The sequence below is a fragment of the Oryctolagus cuniculus genome, chromosome 4 (assembly GCF_964237555.1).
Source record: "Oryctolagus cuniculus chromosome 4, mOryCun1.1, whole genome shotgun sequence".
NCBI classification, from domain to species: Eukaryota; Metazoa; Chordata; class Mammalia; order Lagomorpha; family Leporidae; genus Oryctolagus; species Oryctolagus cuniculus.
The window spans coordinates 63,091,578-63,113,471 of NC_091435.1; the positions used below are offsets into that span (position 1 = coordinate 63,091,578).

The 21,894-nt window shown below is 43.4% G+C and overlaps 1 long non-coding RNA gene across 1 annotated transcript in view; it reads left to right on the forward strand.

Moving 5' to 3' along the window:
* Positions 1–14,322, forward strand: part of LOC138849272 (uncharacterized) — a 51,672-nt gene extending 37,350 nt beyond the window's left edge. The window contains exon 3 of the long non-coding RNA XR_011387862.1: positions 14,129–14,322. This is a non-coding gene — a long non-coding RNA (uncharacterized lncRNA). The remainder of the gene's footprint in view (positions 1–14,128) is intronic.
* The last annotated feature ends 7,572 nt before the right edge of the window (positions 14,323–21,894 follow it).

The window sequence follows — 21,894 nt, forward strand, 5'->3', positions numbered from 1 at the left end:
TCTCTTATTCCCACTCTTATATTTAACAGCGATCACTTTTCAGTTAAGTTTCAGCACTTAAGAAGAATAGTGTATTGATTACAGTATTCAACCAAAAGTATTAAGTAGAACAAACAAAAAAATACTAAGAGGGATAACATATTAAGTTGTTCATCAACAGTCAGGGTGAGGGCTGATCAAGTCACCGTTTCTCATAGTGTTCATTTCACTTTAACAGGTTTCCTTTTTGGTGCTCAGTTAGTTATCACCTATCAGGGAGAACATGTGGTATTTGTCCCTTTGGGATTGGCTTATTTCACTCAGCATAATGTTTTCCAAATTCCTAACAGGGATCACTTTTCAGTTAAATTTAAACACCTAAGAATAATTGTGTGTTAATTACAGAGTTCAACCAATAGTACTAGAACAAAAAAATACTAAAATGGATAAAGTATTACATTGTAAATCAACTGTCAGGACAAGAGCTGATCAAGTCAACAAGTTTCCCCTTTGGTGCTTGGTTAGTTGTCACCGATCAGGGAGAACATATGATATTTGTCCCTTTGGGACTGGCTTATTTCACTCAGCATGATGTTTTCCAAATTCCTCCATCTTGTTGCAAATGACCGGGTTTCGTTGGTTTTGACTGCTGTAAAGTATTCTATAGAGTACTTGTCCCATAATTTCTTTATCCAGTCTACTGTTGATGGGCATTTGGGTTGGTTCCAGGTCTTAGCTATTGTGAATTGAGCTGCAATAAACATTAAGGTGCAGACAGCTTTTTTTGTTTGCCAATTTAATTTCCTTTGGGTAAATTCCAAGGAGTGGGATGGCTGGGTTGAATGGTAGGGTTATGTTCAGGTTTCTGAGGAATCTCCAGACTGACTTCCATAGTGGCTTAACCAATTTGCATTCCCACCAACAGTGGGTTAGTGTCCCTTTTTCCTCACATCCTCTCCAGCATCTATTGTTGGTAGATTTCTGAATGTGAGCCATTCTAACCGGAGTGAGGTGAAACCTCATTGTGGTTTTGATTTGCATTTCCCTGATTGCTAGTGATCTTGAACATTTTTTCATGTGTCTGTTGGCCATTTGGATTTCCTCTTTTGAAAAATGTCTTTTGAGGTCCTTGGCCCATCTCTTAAGTGGGTTGTTTTGATGTTGTGGAGTTTCTTGATTTCTTTGTAGGTAATATACGTTTTAAAAAAGATTTTATGTATTCCTTATTTTAAAGGTAACGTGATGGGGAGAGAGAGAGAGAGAGAGAGAGATCTTTCATCTGCTGGTTTTCTCCCCAAATAGCTACTCCCAAAATAGCTGGGCCAATACAAAGCTGGAGCCAGGAGCTTCTTCAAGGTCTCTCGTTTGGGTGCAGGGGCCCAAGGACTTGGGCCATCTTCTACTGCTTTAGCAGATGCAATTGCAGGGAGTAGGATGGGAAGTAGAGCAGCTGGGAATTGAACCAGTACCCAGATGGGATGCCTGTGCTGCAGGCGGTAGCTTAACCTACTATGCCACAGCACCACCCGGTAATACACATTGATAGTTCTTTATGATTGTGTTTATATTCAACTGATAAAACATATAAATTTTTAAAAGATTTTATTCATTTATTTGAGAGGTAGAGTTACAGACAGTGAGAGGGAGAGACAGATAGAAAGGTCTTCCTTCTGTTGGTTCACTCTTCAAATGGCCGGAACAGCCAGAGCTGCACCGATCCATCCCAACCCAGAGAGCTGGGTTGGAAGTGGAGCAGCCGGGACTAAAACCGGCACCCATTTGGGATGCCGGCGCCACAGGTGGAGGATTACTGCACCATGGCACTGGTCCCAAAACATATATATTTTATAACTAACTTCAAAAAGCCTTTACTTTTTAACTCACAAATCCTGTTACTATATTTGTAAATCTAATAATTTGTGTTACAATTTTAAACATTTAACTTCATTTGGTAATTAATTAGTACACAATTGGCTTATAAATTTGATGGATTAAATTACTTTAATATTAACATGATTTGGAAACTATTAACTAGATTTTCTTAGACATTTCAAACCATCATTACCAATTTCATAAACTGAGTCTCTCAAATATTTCAAAAATCTAATCAGCAAACTAACACATCTAGCATATAAGATGTTTGCAATTGTTATGAAACTGTAAATTTACGACATCAGATGCAAATTTAATAAAGCATATTTTCTTATCTATTCCAGGCATGTTAAAATGCATAAAACATACCCAAGGCATAAAGTATATACAAGACAGCAAAATAACTATAAACCAGCTTACAAGAAAAGATCAACTCTATTTAAATTTATGCTTTCCTGGAGGTGCACCATCAAGAGCCTACTGTGGTTACTTGTTTAAAAACTCAGAACTGGGGAGCCAGCACTGTAGTGTAGTGGGTTAAGCTGTCATCTGCCGTACCAGCATCCCACATAGGTGACAGTTCGAGTCCTGGCTGCTCCACTTCTGATCCAGCTCCCTGCTAATTCACCTGGAAAAGCAGCAGAAGATGGTCCCAAGTATGTGGGCCCTTGAACCCACATGTGAGACCCTGAAGAAGCTCTTCCTGGCTTGTGGTTTCTGACTGGCCCAGTTCCAATCATTGCAGCCATTTAGGGAGTGAACCAGCAGATGTTGGTTCTCTCTCTCTCTTTCTCTCTCTTTGACTCTCTCTCTCTCTTTGAAACTTTCCCTTAAAAAACATTGGGACCATTACAATGTTCCTGATTCAGGTTAGGATAGAAAATGTGGCTGCAGATGGTCCCTAGGTATCACTTCAAGAACAATACTCCCTGGGCCACAGGGTCACAGCCTCCACATCGCTTCAGCTTTAGTTTTAGCTGCTTAATCTCGGGCAGACTCCTACCTTGTACTTTTTCAGCTGGGATAAAATTTGGTTTCACGATTCAATGTACCATGTGTCTCTTGTGTGTATTCAAGTTTCATCATCATCTAAATGTTCAACTCTGTATTATTTGATTTCCTCACACAGAATTCTGAATCCTTTCCCTAAACTGCAACTTCTACCTTTGCTGCCAGATTTGACTTAATAAATTCTTATATTTTACCTCTTTATTTATCTTAGCTGTACTCCAAAGTAAATTATTGGGAAAGAAAACACTTTCTCTGCTCCTAAGGAGTTATCTTTCTATTAGAAATGAGTAAGACATGTACATAAATCACCCATAATAAAAGGCAAAAGGCCACTATGAAAATGGAAAACTTCCATAAGATCACCGTGGTAGATAGAAGTCTAGGGTGGTCCCTATGAACCTGATGTTACTTGGGAAATTTTGTTGCCTTCTGTGACCAAAAAAAACCACCAAATTTTCAGATGTAACAAAAGTTACTGTTCAGCTGACTTTAAAATAGGGATACCTTAAGAACTCAACGACAACAAAACAAACAATCCAGTTAAAAAAAAATGGACAAAGGATTGAACAGGCATTTTTCAAAAGAGGGAATTCAAATGGCCAACAGACACATGAAAAAATGCTCAGGATCACTAGCCATCAGGGAAATGCAAATAAGAACCACATGAGGTTTCACCTCACCCCAGTTAGAATATCTAACATCCAGAAATTAAAAAAAATAATAAATGCTGGTGAGGATATGGTGAAAAAGGTACCCTAAACCACTGTCGGTAGAAACGCAGACTAGTATAGCCATTGTGGAAGACAGTATGGAGATTCCTCAGAAATCTGAAAATAGATCTACCATATGACCCAGCCATCCCACTCCTGGGAATGTACCAAAATGAAACAAAATCAGCATATGAAAGAGTTATCTGCACCTCTGTGTTTATTGCAGCTTAATTTGCAATAACTAAAACATGGAATTAACCAGATGTCCAGCGACCAATGACTGGATAAAGAAATTATGGCAGGGGCCGGCACTGTGGTGCAGTGGGTTAATGCCCTGGCCTGAAGTGCCAGCATTCCATATGGGCGCCAGTTCCCATCCCAGCTGCTCCACTTCTGACCCAACTCTCTGCTATGGCCTGGGAAAGCACTAGAAGATGGCCCAAGTCCTTGGGCCTCTGCACCCGCTTGGGAGACCAGGAGGAAGCACCTGACTGCTGGCTTCAGACTGGCACTGCATGCCAGCTGTGGCGGCCATTTGGGGGAATGAACCAATGGAAGGAAGACCTTTCTCTCTCTCTCTCTCTCTCTCACTGTCTAACTCTGCCTGTCAAAAAAAATTTTTAAAAAGAAATTATGGTATATATACACTATGGAATATTACTCAGTGGTAAAAAAACAACAAAAAAGTCAAATACTGTTTTTTGCAACAAAATGGATGCAAATGGAAACCATTATACTTAGTGAAATAAGCCAGTCTTCAAAAAGACAAATATCATATGTTTTCCATGATCTGTGGTAGATAATAGAGAATAAAAAATGTAATATATATAAGTGAAATTGACATTTTGATAATTGGTTATTGTTTATAGCCCTTGTCTCTACTGTTGAGGAACAGTGCTTTTTTCTTCTTTCTATTTGTTAAATTCTTTACTTAGTGGGGAGTTAATCTAACGATTATGAAACAAACTGAAAATATGCCACTGTAAAAATTAAAAGAAAGAATAAGAAAGGAAGGAGGAGGTAGAGTAGCAGTGTGGTCACAAAGGAGGGTAGGGTGAGGAGTATCACTTTGCCCCTAAATCTGTATATCTGAAATGCATGAAATTTATTCACCTTTTATAAATAAAAAAATAAAATAAAATACAGACACCTAACTAAATCCCAAAAGCCCTTTGAAAGGAGGACTTTTGGGGCCTGTGCTGTGGTGTAGCAGGTAAAGCCATCACCTGCAATTCTGGCATCCCATATGGCCACCAGTTTGAATCCTGGCTGTTCCACTTTTGATCCAGCTTTCTTCTGGGGACTAGAAAAGCAGTAAAAGATGGCCTAAGTCCTTGGCCCCTGCAAGTACATGGGAGACCTGGAAGAAGCTCCTGGTTCCTGGCTTTGGATAGACTCAGCTCTGGCCATTGCTGCCACTTGGGGAGTGAGCCAGCGGATGGAAGCTCTTTCTCTCTGTCTCTCTCTCTCTCTCTCTGTAACTCTGCCTCTCAAATAAATAAATAAATCCTAAAAAATAAAAAAAGCAGGGACTTTTTTCCTGGCTGGTGGCAGAAGAGGAAGTCAGAGAGACTATAGCATGAGAAAGAACGAATGTGAAGAATGTTGAGTAGAAGGAAACTCAAGGGAAAGACCCAAGAAGAGTCCCTAAAATGACAGCCTCCAAGGACATGGTGATCGCAGTCCAATAACCAGGAGGAACTGGATTCTGCCAACAACCTGAAGGATCTGGAAGCAATTCTTCCACAGAGGCCCCGAAGAATGGTCTGGTCAGACTGCATTTGTAGGAATAAAGAGATCTTAAAAGTAGGAAATCCAAATCTAATGTTGTTTGACAGAACTAGTTGATGAGGCTGGAAGGTCAAGTCTTGGTTGAAGGCTGCATCTTGGATTAAGAATCTAGGTAAAAAGGTTTTTTTAAAAATACTTATTTTATTTATTTGAAAGACAGAGTTACAGAGAGGTCTTCCATCTGCTGGTTCACTCTCCAAATGGCCATAACAGCTGGAGCTGTGCCAATCAGAAACCAGGAGCCAGGAGCCTCCCCTCGGGTCTCCCACGTGGGTGCAGGGGCCCAAGGACTTGGGCCATCCCCTACTGCTTTCCCAGGCCACAGCAGAGAGCAGGATCTGAAGAGGAGCAGCTGGAACGAGAAACAGCACCCATATGGGATGCTGGCGCTTCAGGCCAGAGCCTCAACCCGCTGTGCCACAGTGCTGGCCTCAGTAAAGAGGTTTTATTGGAGAAATTTCAGGAGATCTACAGAGTTTTCCTCTAAAGCCCCTGCTAGAAATGTCTACTCCATTTTCTTTTTGGAACGAGGGCTGAAAATGAAATGTCTTCTAAGATGGCTAACGCACTTTGCTGAGAAACATTCTTCGTTTATATCAGAGATCCAATTAGCAAGTTAGGTAGCTAGACTCTGAATGAATGAAGTTCTGGGCAGGTCAAAGTTGATAGGGAAAGACAGGAAGAGAGAAGGTAGAGCCATGGAGGTGTGCTCTGGAAGGCAGGTGGGGTGAGCTCCACAATGGGAAGCTTTGCTCTCGTGCAGGGGTTGGGCTACATCAGAGAGACGCAGCAGTGTAGGCAACAGAGTAAAGATGGACAGGGTTGTGTGACTACGTTGTCATTTTATCCACAGCTTGCCTGCCCTGAAAGAAGCATGGGAACAAACCCGCTCTGCCTTTTATTTTCCCCATGAAAGCCTCATAGACAAAGAAATAGAAAGTTTTAAAACAAGCACTTTTCTGTTGTATATACTTTCCCCCTTGTCTTCTCTGGGAAGCTGTAATGACCTACGATGTCTTTAGCTCATGGAGCACTTTAACTTTTCCAAAGCACAGCTTGCACAATGATCTTTCATTTCCTGACTGGTCATGAGGATGAAGTTTATAGTCATTTTATTGCTGCTATTTTGACATTTTTATATACTTTTTCCCATACAGCATAGAACACGTTACCCCTATAATTGCTTTTATATACTATTTGACTTAAAGATAGTTTCAAACCTTCTTGTTTCTAAATCATTTTTATTTTTAGGCAGTTAGAACAAGGGCTAGATGGTTCTTTAAAAAGTACCAGAGTCTTCAAGTTGAAGGCATTGTTTTTCACTCCCTTCTTACCTTCACCCACCTAAAATGATGTTAGTGGTTTCTTAAAGGAATGCCATGAAAGATAGTTTGAATCTTTACCTGACCGAAGCCCAACTGTTATTTTATTTATAAATCTGTGTGTGTGCTTGGTGTGGTGTGTGTGTGTGTGTGTGTGTGTGCATTAAATCTTCTAGTAGTATATCTAGAAAGTCATTTTGATGTACCTTCTTGTACTCGGAGCATTTGTTGATTTTTTTCTACTAGGATTTAGATTAGACAGTATGTCTGATGAGCTCATTCCTGATATTTTTGTGAGTGAAAATAACAATTAACATCTGTGAGATATCTTTAGTGTACCAAGTCTTACAAAATCTATAACATGAAAAGTTTCTGCCTATGGACTTACTCAAAAATGTATTATTCTATACTTTATTATTTTTAATGTTGAGAAAATAACTCAAAATTTAAGTTACTTTATCCGTAATTTTTTATGCTTGTAATCTACTTAAGTTTTGTTTCATAATTTTAAAATTAATTATTTGAGAGACAACGAGATAGTGAGAGAGAAGGGGACTTCTCCCATCCATTCATTCCTTGAATGTTTGTCACCTCTGGGGCTCAGCCCGGTTAAAGCTGGGCACAGGGAGCTTGTCGCTCCCCCTCTTCGTGGAGGAGCAACACAGGACCCTGCGCTGTTCTTTCTTCTGCTGCTCGGCCCTCCCCGGGTTTGCTGCTGGTTCTTCCCGGGTTGGCTACTATCCCTTCCACCTCCATGGAAGGGCAGTTCCCCCTGGCCACATTCCCCACTTCCGCAGGGGAGCGGCACACCGCCGGCCGGCTCTCTGGGGGGCTGCACAGGTGTTCCTTCAGATGTTCCCCTTAGATGTTCCTGGTGCATGCCGTCTCTCTCCTCCTTTATAGTCCTCCTCCGCCAATCCTAACTCGGCTGCCCACACGCCGAGTACGCTGCTCTCCAATCAGGAGCAAGTCCTACAGTTTATTGGTTGAACTGGAGGCAGCTGGGTAGAAGCTGTTTTCTCCTCTCCCAGCGCCATATTGTAGGAGAGCAGATGCATAGAATAAGTCTTAATTCCAGTAACAGTCTAGTCCGAGCTGCTCCCCACAGAGGAGAGCAGATGCATAGAATAAGTCTTAATTCCAGTAACTTAGTCTAGTCCGAGCTGCTCCCCACAGATCCCCCTTTCTTTTTATTTTTTGGCGTTGATACGCGCCTGTCTTCGGTGTCCCGCAGCACACACTCTGCTCTACTTGCTAGAGTTGCCACAGGTTCTTACAAGTCCTATCAATGAGGCAAACCGAATCCGGGTCCTCTCTTCGCCATGTTGTGAGGAGGTTTTTAGGTGCTGATGCGTGCCTGTGTTCAGTGCCCTGCAGCGCATGCTCTGCTCTGCCTGCAGGGGCTTACAAGCCCTAACAATCAGGCAAACCGAATCCAAGCCTTCTCATTGCCGAATTGTGGGGGAGACTTATTAGTGTTGGTTCGTGCCTATCTTCGGTGACCTGCAGCTCATACTCTGGTTGAGCTGCTTGCTGGTGCTTACCGCCTTAATCAGGCAGACCGAATCCAAGCCTCCTAACTGTTGTATTGTGGGGAAGCCTTACTGATGTTAATTCGTGCCTGTCTTCGGTGACCTGCGGCGCATAAGCTGCTAGCCGCCGCAGGTGCTCATCGTGCACATCGCCTCACTTAATCAGGCAGACCGAATCCAAGCTCTCACAGTGCAGTGTTGTAGGGAGGCCTTTCTATTTCTCTATTTCTCTATCTCCGGGCATTCCTATTTCTCCCATTTTACTTCTATCTTCCAGCATTCCTATTTCTCTCATTTTACTTCTAAACTTCCCGCGGCTTCTCTTATCCCCGCGGTTTCCCGGCGGCGCTCGCCCCGAGGCTGCTTCTCGGCACCTCGCCCCGCAGCAGCTTCTCGGCACCTCGCCCCGCCCCGCGGCAGCTTCACGGCTCCGCGCGGCTTCCTGGCGCCTCGCCCCGCCGGCGGGTTCCCGGCTCTGCGCGCACGCTCCGCGGTCTCCACGCACTTCGCGCCCGCACCACGGCCTCGCGCCAGCCCCGCGTTCCCCATCTATTCACGCCCCGTGCTCTCTCTGCACGCGGCGGCTTCCGCGAATGTTTCCGCCACCACCGGCATTCAGTCCAAGTTCCCCGGACTAACCTGGCGAATTTCAACCTGGCGGCCCACGTCTCTGCCTCTGGTTCCAGATCTTCGCCTCTTGCTCCCCGGGGTGACTTGAAGAATTCCAAGGTGGCTTAAGTCTTCGCCTCGGCCTGCACTCGCGGCTTCATCCTCCCTAACATTTTTCTCTACCCGGTATGTTTCCTTAAGTTTTCTTCCAACAATATTCCTCTCATTTCTCCTGGCTTCTCCCCACAGTCCGTATCCAAGTCCAAGCCTCCTCCAGGTTTCACTTTCGCTTTCAATCTCCTAGCTTCCCCGCCATAGTCCGCATCCGAGTCTATGAAAGCTTTCACTTTCGCTTTCAATCCTAACTTCTTTCCCACAGTCCGTATCCAAGTCTATGCCTAGGCTTTCAATAGCTTCTTCCGGCACCTTTCTCGTCTGGCTTTCCCCTAGGCTCTTCACTAGTCTCTCTCTCCGGTATTTTCCTGCTTCTTGCCGTTTCTTCCCTCCTAGGTTTCCTATCCGTCCTAGGTTTCCTATCCGAGTCACGGCACCATTATGTCGCTCCCCCTCTTCGTGGAGGAACGACACTAAACCCTGCCTAGGCTTCATATCCGAGTCACGGCACCATTATGTCGCTCCCCCTCTTCGTGGAGGAGCAACACAGGACCCTGCGCTGTTCTTTCTTCTGCTGCTCGGCCCTCCCCGGGTTTGCTGCTGGTTCTTCCCGGGTTGGCTACTATCCCTTCCACCTCCGTGGAAGGGCAGTTCCCCCTGGCCACATTCCCCACTTCCGCAGGGGAGCGGCACACCGCCGGCCGGCTCTCTGGGGGGCTGCACAGGTGTTCCTTCAGATGTTCCCCTTAGATGTTCCTGGTGCATGCCGTCTCTCTCCTCCTTTATAGTCCTCCTCCGCCAATCCTAACTCGGCTGCCCACACGCCGAGTACGCTGCTCTCCAATCAGGAGCAAGTCCTACAGTTTATTGGTTGAACTGGAGGCAGCTGGGTAGAAGCTGTTTTCTCCTCTCCCAGCGCCATATTGTAGGAGAGCAGATGCATAGAATAAGTCTTAATTCCAGTAACAGTCTAGTCCGAGCTGCTCCCCACAGAGGAGAGCAGATGCATAGAATAAGTCTTAATTCCAGTAACTTAGTCTAGTCCGAGCTGCTCCCCACAGAGCTCAATGCAGGCTTCTCATGTGAATAGCAGGAACCTGACTATTTAGCCATTTCTTCTTCCTCCCAGGGTCTGCATTAACAGGAACCTGGAGTCAGGAGGCAGAGCTGGGTATTGAACTCAAATACTCTGGCTTAGGATGTAGGAACCTTAACTACTAGGTCAAATGCCTCTCCCATCTCCCCTTCAGAATTTCTTAAAGATGTCATCAATATTTTAGTATGCTTTTTGTTATAAAAACCTAAGTCAGAGTAATAACTATAAACAATCTTTTCCTAAAAGGAATGCAACTCCCAAGCAACCCCAGGGACTCAGGGTGTTGGTCCTCAGTGGTAGACATTACTTCTCAAGTCTACAGTTCTGCCCTTAGGGCTCAGGCTATAGAAGGTAAACAAATGTAAACTTTTGACTATTTATTCATTATTTTTCCAATTATTATGTACACACTTATTTAAAATATTATAGCAAGAGTATTATAGTTCCACTAGCAAGTCAAGTTCTACAAGAGAGGGAAGGTTTAGTTGAGGAGGAGGAGGGTTTGGAGCAGGGGGAAAGCGTAGTCATCACCTTGGGCAGTTCATGGGGCTGGCCCTGGTTCTGACCCTTGGTGAAGACACTTTGGACCTCATGTTGCTAATCATTTCTAGGCTTTGGCTTCTTTACCTGTGATAATAAAAAATAATGATAACAATTATAAGCATTATAACAATAACAACAACATTGATTTTTGTTTATGGGAAAGTTAAGAATTAAAGCTGCTGATATTTACAAATTGAACAATAAATATTATTTTGTTTTTTCCTAATGTATTACTCATAATATCACTTAGAAATTAATACTAAATTTTTTTATGAAAAGATTCTTACATCAAAACAATTTTGGTTCGTATGGGTCACATGTCACATAAAGTGATAATGAGATTGGAGAGTGATTATATTCTTAGAGCAGTTTCTATGAACTACATTAAATCTGTGCTCTTTGCATTAATACTACATTAACATGGGAAAAAGTATCCCCAAAAAAGGAGAAAAAAGAATGGAGAGTAAGGAATTTGTAGGGTAGTTATTCCAAGGAAACTTTTGATGACTTAATGGTACATTGGTATTTATAAGCCAAAAATTAAAACACGATTTTAATTTTGAATGACTTTGGCTGCAACTCATTGATGTCCATAAAACGTTGTCTTAATGAGTGAAGTCATTTGATTACTATTTGGAGGTAGACAGTTCAAGCTTGATGCAGGGACACAGTGGCACCACTGGCACTTTAGTTTCTTTTCATCCTTTCACTTTATCAACCCAAGTTAATCAGGTTCAATCCTTAAGCTGTCCCCTGTAGGCCACATGATGCCACAAAGTCTGGCTGTAATGTCCTAGCACCAGCATTTTAAGCAAGAAAGAATGGGTAGAAGCAAAAAGGTTTTTGGATCTTTGATGCGCTTGGGAAAGAAGGTTTCCAGAAGCTTCTTTATAGCTCATTTGCTAGATATGGTTCATGATGACCCCTAGCTGAGACGGAAACTGGGAAAGCAAGTAATCTCACTTTTGTAGCCTATAGAGTAGAACTTAGGCAAGGGAAAATAGAGGTTAAAGATAACTGCTATATGAGACAAATAAGAGTATCACATACTGTGTGAGAACAGGACACAAATCAAGATGCGCTTGGAAATTATTGAACATCTGGTCTACCAGTATAGACACAGTGCAAAGACAAATGGTTTATTGCCTAAAATTTTGGGCATTGTAGTGCCAGTATTTACAGAAATCAGAAAGTTTCCGGGAGAGACAGGTCAGGAATTTTAAATGTTGCTCTGCCATCCAGGACTACCCCAAGAGTGCTGCGATCATATGATCTCTGGTATGGGTGGGAGTATTTTGTAGAAGCAGGTGGGAAATGTCCCCAGAAGCTTCTTTTCCAGTCTGGCTTCCTCTCCTATCTCCTCAACCTTACAAAGCTGCTCAAGAAATATCCCTGTGTGATCATAAGAATAGGCTTAGCATAGCTTCTAGAATCATTTCTTGGGTTATATTTCAAATTATATGACATCTCAAAAGAGTTCAGAACCACATTTGTTATTCATTTTTGACCATTTATTCATAGTCTATCGTTCACTACCATTATACCAGAAACGTGACTATGGAAATCCCATTTGCTAAACATTTGGAGAGAAGAAATCTCACCTTCAGAGCTATAATACTGGGTAGTTATGATTAAAGAAATTACAGGTCAGTTTCCTGGGATTAATGACACTTGTGGAACAGAATAAGCATGTCAAGAAAAACAGTGAGATATCTGATTTCTGTTTTATTCATGCCCTGACAGTTTTGCTTCCTGTTGCTTATAATAAGATGACACATGCAGTTATTTAGTTCTTTGCATTTGTAAGTCGGAAGCATTGTACTAACATTAGCTTAATAGCTCTGAAAGCCTTCAATTGAGAGGCTATTTTATTTAAGTGGAAGCCATGAGTCCTCCTCCTCTTTAATTCTGAAGGAAGGTTACATTTTCTAAGCAAAGAAGTTTGAGTGACAGGAAGAAATGATGCCGTAATATCGTGGTCCTCTATCTGTCTTTGCCCTCAATCCAGTGCTAGCCTGTGATGCCTGGTTGTGCCTGTTTGATGTTGGATAAATACTTTCCTCTATGTGAGATGATATTACTAACACATACAGCATTGCCTGCATGCCCCTTGCCTCCAGAAGACATGACTGACATTTGAAACATGATAAACTAGTCTCAGTTACAGTACATCTCTAGTAAGTTTAGGGTTAGCAGATAGAGGCTGACAAATTTAACCATGGCTCCCGAGACAAGTTAGATAAGTCAGGAAGCCATAAATTCTCATCTGAAAGTAGAGAAGCATAATAAATTATTAGTTTATAACCTCTGCAAACAACCAAGTTTTCGACCATTCATATTATTCTATAAACAGCCAACAGAATGGGATTGTTCATGACTCATATCTCTGTCAGCAGTTCTCAAACCTCCACATACTTGAGAGTCACCTGAAAGACTTGCTAAAATGCTGATTGCTCAGCTCCGACCTCAAAGATTCTGACTCAGGCGTTCTGGACTGCAGCCTGAGAATTTTCATTGTTTTGTTTTAATTTTTTTTAAAAAAATTTATTCATGGGGCCTGAGCTATGGCATAGCGGGTAAAGCTACTGCCTGCAGCACCAGCATCCCACATGGGCACCGGTACGAGTCCCAGCTGCTCCACTTCTGATCCAGCTCTCTGCTATGGCCTGGGAAAAGCAGTAGAAGATAGCTCAGGTCCTTGGGCCCCTGCACCCACGTGGGAAACCCAGAAGAAGCTTCTGGCTCCTAGCTCTGGCTGTTGTGGCCAATTGGGGCTGAACCAGTGGATGGACCTCTCTCTCTGCCGCTGCCTCTCCTTCTCTCTTTTCGTAACTCTGACTTTCAAATAAATAAATAAATCTTTAAAAATTATTTATTTATTTATTTATTTGAAGGGCAGAGAAAGATAGAGACAGAGTGATAGCTTGCCTCCCCTGGTCCATTCCTCAAGTGCCTACAATGGTTGGGCTGGGCCAAGACCAGAGCCTAGATGGGATGTGGGCATCTTAACTTCTTTGTTTTTTAGGATTTATTTATTTATTTATTTGAAAGGTAGGGTTATATAGAGGGAGTAAGACACACACACACACACACACACACACACACAGAGAGAGAGAGAGAGAGAGAGAGGAGATTTTCCATCTGCTGGTTCTCTCCCCAAATGGCTGTAATGGCCAGTGCTAGACCAAACCAAAGCCAGGAGTCCAGAACTTCTTCTGGGTCTCCTACGTGGGTATAAAGGCCTAAGCACTTGGGCCATCTTCTGCTGCTTTTCCAGGTGCATTCTCAGGGAGCTGGATTGAAAATGGAGCAGCATGAACTTGAACCAGTGCCCATATGGGATGCTCGTGTTGAATGTGGTGGCTTTACCTGCTATGCCACAGGCCAGTCCTGGACATCTTAACTTCTATGTCAAATGACTGCTTTTTTTTTATTTTTTAAAATTTACATGGTGCAGTGCTATGGTATAGTAGGTTAAGCCTCCACCTGTGGCATTGGCATCCCATATGTGTGCCAGTTCGAGTCCTGGCTACTCCACTTCTGATCCAGCTCCCCGCTGATGACCTGGGAAAGCAGCAGAAGATGGTTCAAGTGCTTGATGCCCTGCACCCATGTGGGAAACCTGGAAGAAGCTCCTGAATCAGCCCAGCTCCGGCCATTGTGGCCATTTGCGGAGTGAACCAGTGGAAGGAAGACCTCTCTGTCTACCCCTGTTTCTCTCTCTCTGTAACTATGCCTTTCAAATAAATAAATCTTTTTTTAAAATTTACAATTAAAATGTGTGCATATTTGTTGTGTACAACATGTCATTTTGAAATAGGTGCACCTGGTTATATTTCTTTATGTGCCCAGTGAATGCTGATGCTGCTAGTCCAGGGACCACACTTTGAGAACTCCTATGCCAATGAAATAATATGAAAATACAATTCTATCTATATCACACTGTTTTGATTGCATCTCATTTACTAAAGTATAATAAGGTCTGGACTGCTTTTCTTTAATGACAGTGAGGCTGTGCTCTTCAAACACATGCATTGTGAGTTAACACAAGGAAAAGAGCCTTGGCAATGGCATTGGCCTGGTTAAGCCTTAAGGGTGCCATCTGTGCCCCGTTTGAAGCTAGGGCATGAAGGTGTGACTCAGGAGAGGCTGCAGGCGTGCAGCACACTTGTGTACCTAGTGTTAAGTGAAGGAGAGGAGTGGCACACCAACCCCTTCCTTGGCTCCCTATGAAAAACGAAAACACATTTCCCCTGCTCAGCAGCAGGTTTTCCCAAGCATCTTTGTTTAGGGTTCGGAGGAGAAGTGGCGGGCTCCTAGGGAGGCGCTGCTGTTTGCAGACTCTCAGAGGTGCAGCAAATTATATCTTTGTACTGCTTAGATTGACTCTACCTGGGCAAGGCTGTGGAGGTGGCGGGCCTGTGCCTTCTTAAGGCAGAGAAACAGCTCTGCACACCCACATTTTTCTTTTATGAAAGGGGATGGATTTCGTTGCGAGTGCATGTGCGCATGTGTGTATGTGTGTTTAAGAAAAACTTCCAACACCTCAATTGCAGGTTCCTTAATAGCACTGTATGAAAACATTCACAGCTTACAAGCATTTATATAATCTGGGGCCTGAGAGCATCTCTCTTACACAGGTTTTTTGATCTTTGAAGGCTTTTCCCCTTCGTTTACTCGTTTAACTTAGATGAAATTCACTTTCCATCATTTGTGCTACAAGATTCCCATGGAAGTGTCTAAAAATCTCGGGCTGGGAAAAGCAGGATGAGAGGCAAGTGTGCGGACACTACTGATGTTCTGTGATGTGTGGCTTGCCTTTTCATGTCTGGAGACGGCACACGTATTCTGTGAAAATGAGAAGAGCTTCACGTGCTGCTGCAGAGATGAAAAGCTGTGGGTTTATTAGTGAGAAGTCAGCGAGTGAGTGAGTCAAAAGCCTTAAATACAAGGGCATAATTAATACTCTCCTAGTTCCGTTCTTCGCAGCCCAGTGCCTGACCAGAGGAGCCACTCTGATGTGGTTTGAGGAAGGTATGGTTATCTGGCATTATATCAAATTCAGAGGGCTTTGCGAGGGGACTTCAGAAAGTTCATGGAAAACGAAATTAAAGATGTTTACTTTGGTACAAAATAATGCATACATGGTTTTTCTTCATAATACACATTTTCCATGGACTTTAAAAAGTCTATTGATTTAGGCAGAAAGACAGTTGAGAGACAGAAGAAGAGAGATCTTCCTTCTGCTGGTGCACTCCCCAGATGGCCACAACAGCCAGGCCGAAGCCAGGAACCTGAAATTCTATCTGCATCGCCTATGTGATGGACAGGAACACAAGTACTCTAACCACCATCATCTGCTACTTCCCATGATGCTCATTAGTAGGAAGCTGGATTAGAATGCAGTGGCCAGGACTCCCACCAGGCACTCTGGCATGGGGGGGGGGGGGCGGGGTGTGGTGCAAGCATCCAACAGGTGACTTGACCCTTGCATCACATGCTTGCCCTTTCCATGAGCTTTTTGAAGACTCCTTATATATGCTTCCCCTAAGTATAAGCAATTTTCCTTAATAACCAAGTAGGATACCATAATCAGGCATAATGATTGACACAGAATAAGTGCTTTTAAGTGATTTATGAATGAATGAATAAATGAGTATCATCCATAAATGTAGCTGAGCCCTTCTTGAACTGAGAAATATGTTCAATCTATAACACTTTGTGGAGTTAATGAGTTCCATAAATTTGCTTCCTGCCTTGGAAAATATTCACCCTCTTATTTTTTTCCCTTAAAGTCATTTTTTACAGAGCATTGTGGGGTGTGTGTGTGTGATATTTCCAATATTCTGGGAGTTAACTCAAAACAAAGAAAGTCAATGCATGTGTAAGTTATCTTTTGATGCCTAACAAATTACTTCAAAGTTCAGCAGCTAAAGACAATACACATTTATTATCTTACAGGATTCCTGAGGGTCAAGAATCTAAGTACTTCTTAGTTGAATGTGTTTGGCTTAAGGTCTCTCATCAAGCCCCAGTCCTGAGGTTTTGGGGTTAGCAGGCATCTGAAGGCTTGCACGGGGCTGGAGAACCTGCACAAGGTGACCCACTCACATGGCTGGCCCACGCTTCTTTACCACACAGGCCTCTGGGTGATGAGCATGCAGCAAGGCTTCCCTAGAGCAAGTAGTCACAGAGAGCAAGCAGCTAAGGAGAAAACCACAGTGCCTTTAAGGTCCTAAAATTCTAGACAAGGAAGGCTCATTTTGTCACCTGTACTTTAATCACTTAGAAGACAGTCACGGGGCTGACGCCGTGGCTCACTTGATTAATCCTCTGCCTGCGGCACCAGCATCCCATGTGGGCGCTGGGTTCTAGTCCTGGTTGCTCCCCTTCCAGTCCAGCTCTCTGCTGTGGCCCAGGAGTGCAGTGGAGGATGGCCCAAGTCCCTGGGCCCTGCACCCGCATGGGAGACCAGGAGGAAGCACCTGGCTCCTGGCTTTGGATTGGCGCAGTGCCAGCTGTAGTGGCCATTTGGGGAATGAACCAATGGAAGGAAGACCTTTCTCTCTCTCTCTCTCTCTCTCTCTCTCACTGTCTATCTGTTAAATAAATTTTAAAAAAAATTTAAAAAAAAAGAAGACAGTCACAAAGTCCAGCTTGCCTTCAGGAACTGAAGAATTGGACTCCACTTTAAAAAAAAAAAAGATTTATTTATTTATTTGAAAGTCAGAGCTACACAGAGAGAGAAGGAGAAGCAGAGAGAGAGAGAGAGAGAGAGGTCTTCCATCCGCTGGTTCACTCCCCAATTGGCCACAATGGCCGGAGCTGCACTGATTGGAAGCCAGGAGCCAGGAGCTTCTTCCAGGTCTCCCATGTGGGTGTAGGGGCTCAAGGACTTGGACCATCTTCCACCACTTTCCCAGGCCATAGCAGAGAGCTGGATTGGAAGTGGAGCAGCTGGGACTCGAACTGGCACCCATATGGCATGCTGGCACTGCACCCACTATGCCACAGCGCCGGCCCCTGGACTCCACCTTTTAAAGAGAGGAGTAACAAAGCATTTGGATGCATATGTGTATTTTTAAAAGATCTATTTACTTATTTGAAAGTCAGAGCTGCAGAGAGAGAAGGAAAGATAGAGAAACAGAACTCTTCCATTCATTAATTCACTCCCCTGGTGGCCACAATGGCCAGGGGTGGGCCAGGCCAAAGTAAGGAGTCATCCGGGTCTCCCACTTGGGTGTCAGGGGTCCAAACACTTATACCATCTTCTGCTGCTTTCCTAGGTACATTAGCAGGGAGGTGGGTCAGAAGTGGAGCAACTAGGGCATTAATTGGTGCCCATATAGGATGCGGGCATCAGAGGTGTTGGTTTAAAGTGCTGTGCCACAATGCTGGCCCCAACATATATGTATTTTAAAACCACTGCAATGAACCAAAGAATTAGAGGATAGCATCACTGTAAGCACATTTAGTGTCTGATAAAACTAAGTAGCAGACTTACAGGACCTCAGTACTCTTCCATAGACCCTGAAGGTGTCTTACTAGGGGGTGACATGACATGCTAAAGTGGAAAGGTCTTGTTGGAACACACATGTTGTTCATGTATGTTGGAGCATGTCTATACTATGTAGTCATGTTTGAATTCCATAGACACAAGGGAAGGACATTTTCTACTTTCTGGAGCAGCCCATTATGTTTTCAGAGAACTATAAGTAAGCACAGGTTATTCACAATCATTCACCCATTCAACTGTCGCAAAGCACCTACTATGTGTCAAACAATCCTAAATCTTTGGTTTTGCAGTTATGATGTTGCAGAAGAGTGAGGTGAGCAAGAAATGATTTTTACTTCAGAGAAAGTAAAATCTAACAGGGGAGGGGAACCTTGTGGGAAAAAAAAAGACCCTGACAAGCTTGGGAAAGTTGTGTGTGCTTCATTTGGCAGGAGCTACGGAGCCATAGTACACAGAGGTAGCAGCTCTTGCCTGCATGGTAGCTGGGCATGGAGAGGATTAGAGAAAGACTGGAGGAAGCCTGACAGAAGAAATAATCTTTGAGCTGAGCTTTGAAAGATAAGGAGCAGTGCACTGGGGAAAGGAAGGGTAAGGAGATTCCAGATTGTCTTGGCACATGCAAATGGACGCAGGCACGAAGCCAAGTGGACCCATTCAAGAAACACCGAAGACAGGGGCCAGTGTTGTGGCACAGTGGGTGAAGCCACTGCTCGGAATGCTGACATCCCATATCCAAGAAGCAGTTTGAGTCCTGGCTGTTCTGCTTCCAAACCAGCTGTGTGCTAATTTGCCTGAGGAGGCAGAGGAAAATGGCCCAAGTACTTGGGCCCCTGCCACTTATGTGGGCGACCTGGTTGGAGCTCTTGGCTCCTGATTTTGGCTTGGCCCAGCCTCAATTATTGTGGTCATTTAGGGAGTGAACCAGCAGTTGGTGGATCTCTTTCTGTGTCTCTCCCTCTCTCTGTGTCGCTCTGCTTTTCAAATACATAAAATAAATCTTGAAATAAAACACACCAACTACTGTGCTTGTGGTAAAGGAAGGGGGAGGATGAAGCGTGGAGTTGCAAGGCACTGATGGGTTCTGTATGAACCGAGGGTCAGTATATTAGGTGAAAGCACTTTGCCTAACAGATATTTCTGTCAAGAAATACAGTACAGATATTTCAAGGATAAAAATAGCCAGAACTCGATACCTGAGTAGTTGTAGAAGTGAGGACACTGAATTTTCAACTTTGTTTGAGTGCAAGGAGACGGTAGGACCACCTGCTGTAGTGTTCAGCATACGTACTCCACAGAGACACCCAGCAGAGGAAAGGCAGGGGCTAAAGTGTTCTCTGAGCATTCCTGTCCACTCTGTGGGGATTGAACCAGCCTAGAGAAATGATGCTTTTCTGTTATTCACCCCAGCCCAGGTGCTTCCACTAAGGGCTCTGATGGTAGTACCACTCATTAAAAAGAGATTGAGGAGGAGTAGGATGGGGAGTACAGGGAGAAACTTGGCTTTGCGTTCAGGCATGTTGTCTTTGTATTTGAGAAGGACTTTCAGCTGGGGTGTCCAGCGGATAACTGAGAGTGTAGATGTTGAGCTCAGGAGTGGGATGATGGGAAGGGAGGAGGATTGTGGGATAAATTAGGGAATATGTAGGAACTGAAATCATGGACATGGTTAAAACCATGGGTGGGCACATGGAGTGAGAGGAGCAGCGACGGCCTAATTAGAAGGGTAGGTGGAGGGAGGGCAGCCAGCAAGTGACAGGAAACCATCCAAGGCAGAAAGAACAGAGAAGGCTACAACACAGGAGCTGCAGGAGGAGATAACTTCAAGAAGGGAATGGCCAAGACAGAAAAACCAAGCATGAGAGAAGAAACATTTCCCTATGGGGTTTGGAGTTAGACATTGTTAATTCCCCTAGAGTTATTTCAGTTGGCAATGAGTGCAGATATTCGATTAAATGATTATAAGTTAAATGGAGATAGGTAAATCAAAACTGGAAATATAAGATATACATATATGTATGTGTATGTATGTGTGTATCTCATTGAGAAATTTGCACAACGAAAGGATGGAGTTTAAAGTCTAGAAGGGCACTTTTGATGCAGCTTGGAATGCCATTAAACTACCCATGTTCAATGTCATGATACTACGTGTGTCTCGGCTTCAGTGTGAATCAGTCCTTTTGTTGTCCCAGTACATTTTCCCTGCTAGGCGCTTCCCTGAATTTCTTTTCTTTTCTTTTCTTTTTTTCAAAAAATATTTTATTTATTTATTTGAGAGGGAGAGTAACAGATAGTGAGAGGGAAAGACAGAGAGAAATGTCTTCCATCCCCTGGTTCACTCCCCAAATGGCCACAATGGACGGAGCTGAGCCAATGCGACTGAAGTCAGGAGCCAGGATCTTCTTCCAAATCTCCCACGCGGGTGCAGGGGCCCAAAGACTTGGGCCATCTTCTACTGCTTTCCCAGGCAATAGCAGAGAGCTGGATCAGAAGAGGAGCAGCCAGGACTTGAAACAGCGTCCATATGGGATGCCAGTGTTTCAGGCAGAGGATTAATCTACTGTGCCATAGCGCTGCCCACCCCCCACCTTGCTTTTCTTCATGTCCAGAACTGAAGCAGTTTTCTAGATGTGTACACACCATGGCTGTGTGCAAAGCTGAAGAATGGTTTGTATTTTGTTTCTACTTCTCAGTCTGATCATAATCAGTTCATTCTCCCTTTCAACTTCAGCAACACATTGGCCCCACATCTTTGGGATGCTTTGTACTGCAACTTTGTTCCTTGCCAGATCTTGCTTGCATGTACATTGCATATAAAAGACTCTAATATATTTATATTACATTATCTTGCATATAAAAGACTGTACTATATAATCATATAGGAGGCTAACATTTTCCAAGTAATTAAATGTATTTCCTCTGCACTACCCATCCTGAAGCTGGAATGTCATGTTGTGTCCCATGCAGACTCAAATAGTTCCTTCAGTATATCATTAAACTATCTAGAAAAGTTAAAGGCTTTAACCTGCTACGCCATGGCTCCAGCCCCTCCAGATCATCTCTTAATGAAAGATATGTTCCCCCCAAGGTTGTAAATCACCTCTGAAATAAAATCTTGTTGAAGGTTTTTTAAAAATGGAAAAAAAGTGAGTTTCCTGAAATCTATTTTTATGCCTACCACCTCCAAGCAGTGCAGTGGCTCTATCAGGGATAATTTCCTCTTATAGGAACCGTAATGCTTTATTGGTTACATGTACTGAAATAGTTAGTGATTCTACACTTGATGGTTTTATAATTTTGCTCAGTTTTCTGAGATCTGCCTGCCAGGGACCTCATTGACTGTGGCAAGATGCCTGTTTGATCAATATGTACACTATTCTCACTATAAATTTCCTTAAAATGCTTGGGTGGGTGCCCATGATTTATTTATTTCTGTTTGCCAAAGAGGTCTAAAGAGTTATGCTAATAGCCTCACTAGGAAAAAAAAAAAACACAGAAAGAAATCTTGGAGGGAAAGAACTGAAACAAAAAAGAAAAAAAAAAACCTTTCTGCTGTCTAAATTTAGAATAAATCCATTACTATTTTTGTTTTACCTCAATTAACTTTCTCCTTCTGAATTCATCTAGACTCCAAAGAAATCTTCCAGCTGGGAGAATTCGTCCATTAGTCTGGACTTTCAAAGTTCTTGTGAAATGTATGGTCCGTGTGACCAGGGAATCTGAGCACACTGTTGTTCATTACTATGATGGCGCTTGTGGGCGTCAGGAGCGATAATATCTGTATTTAATGGTATTTGTGGCT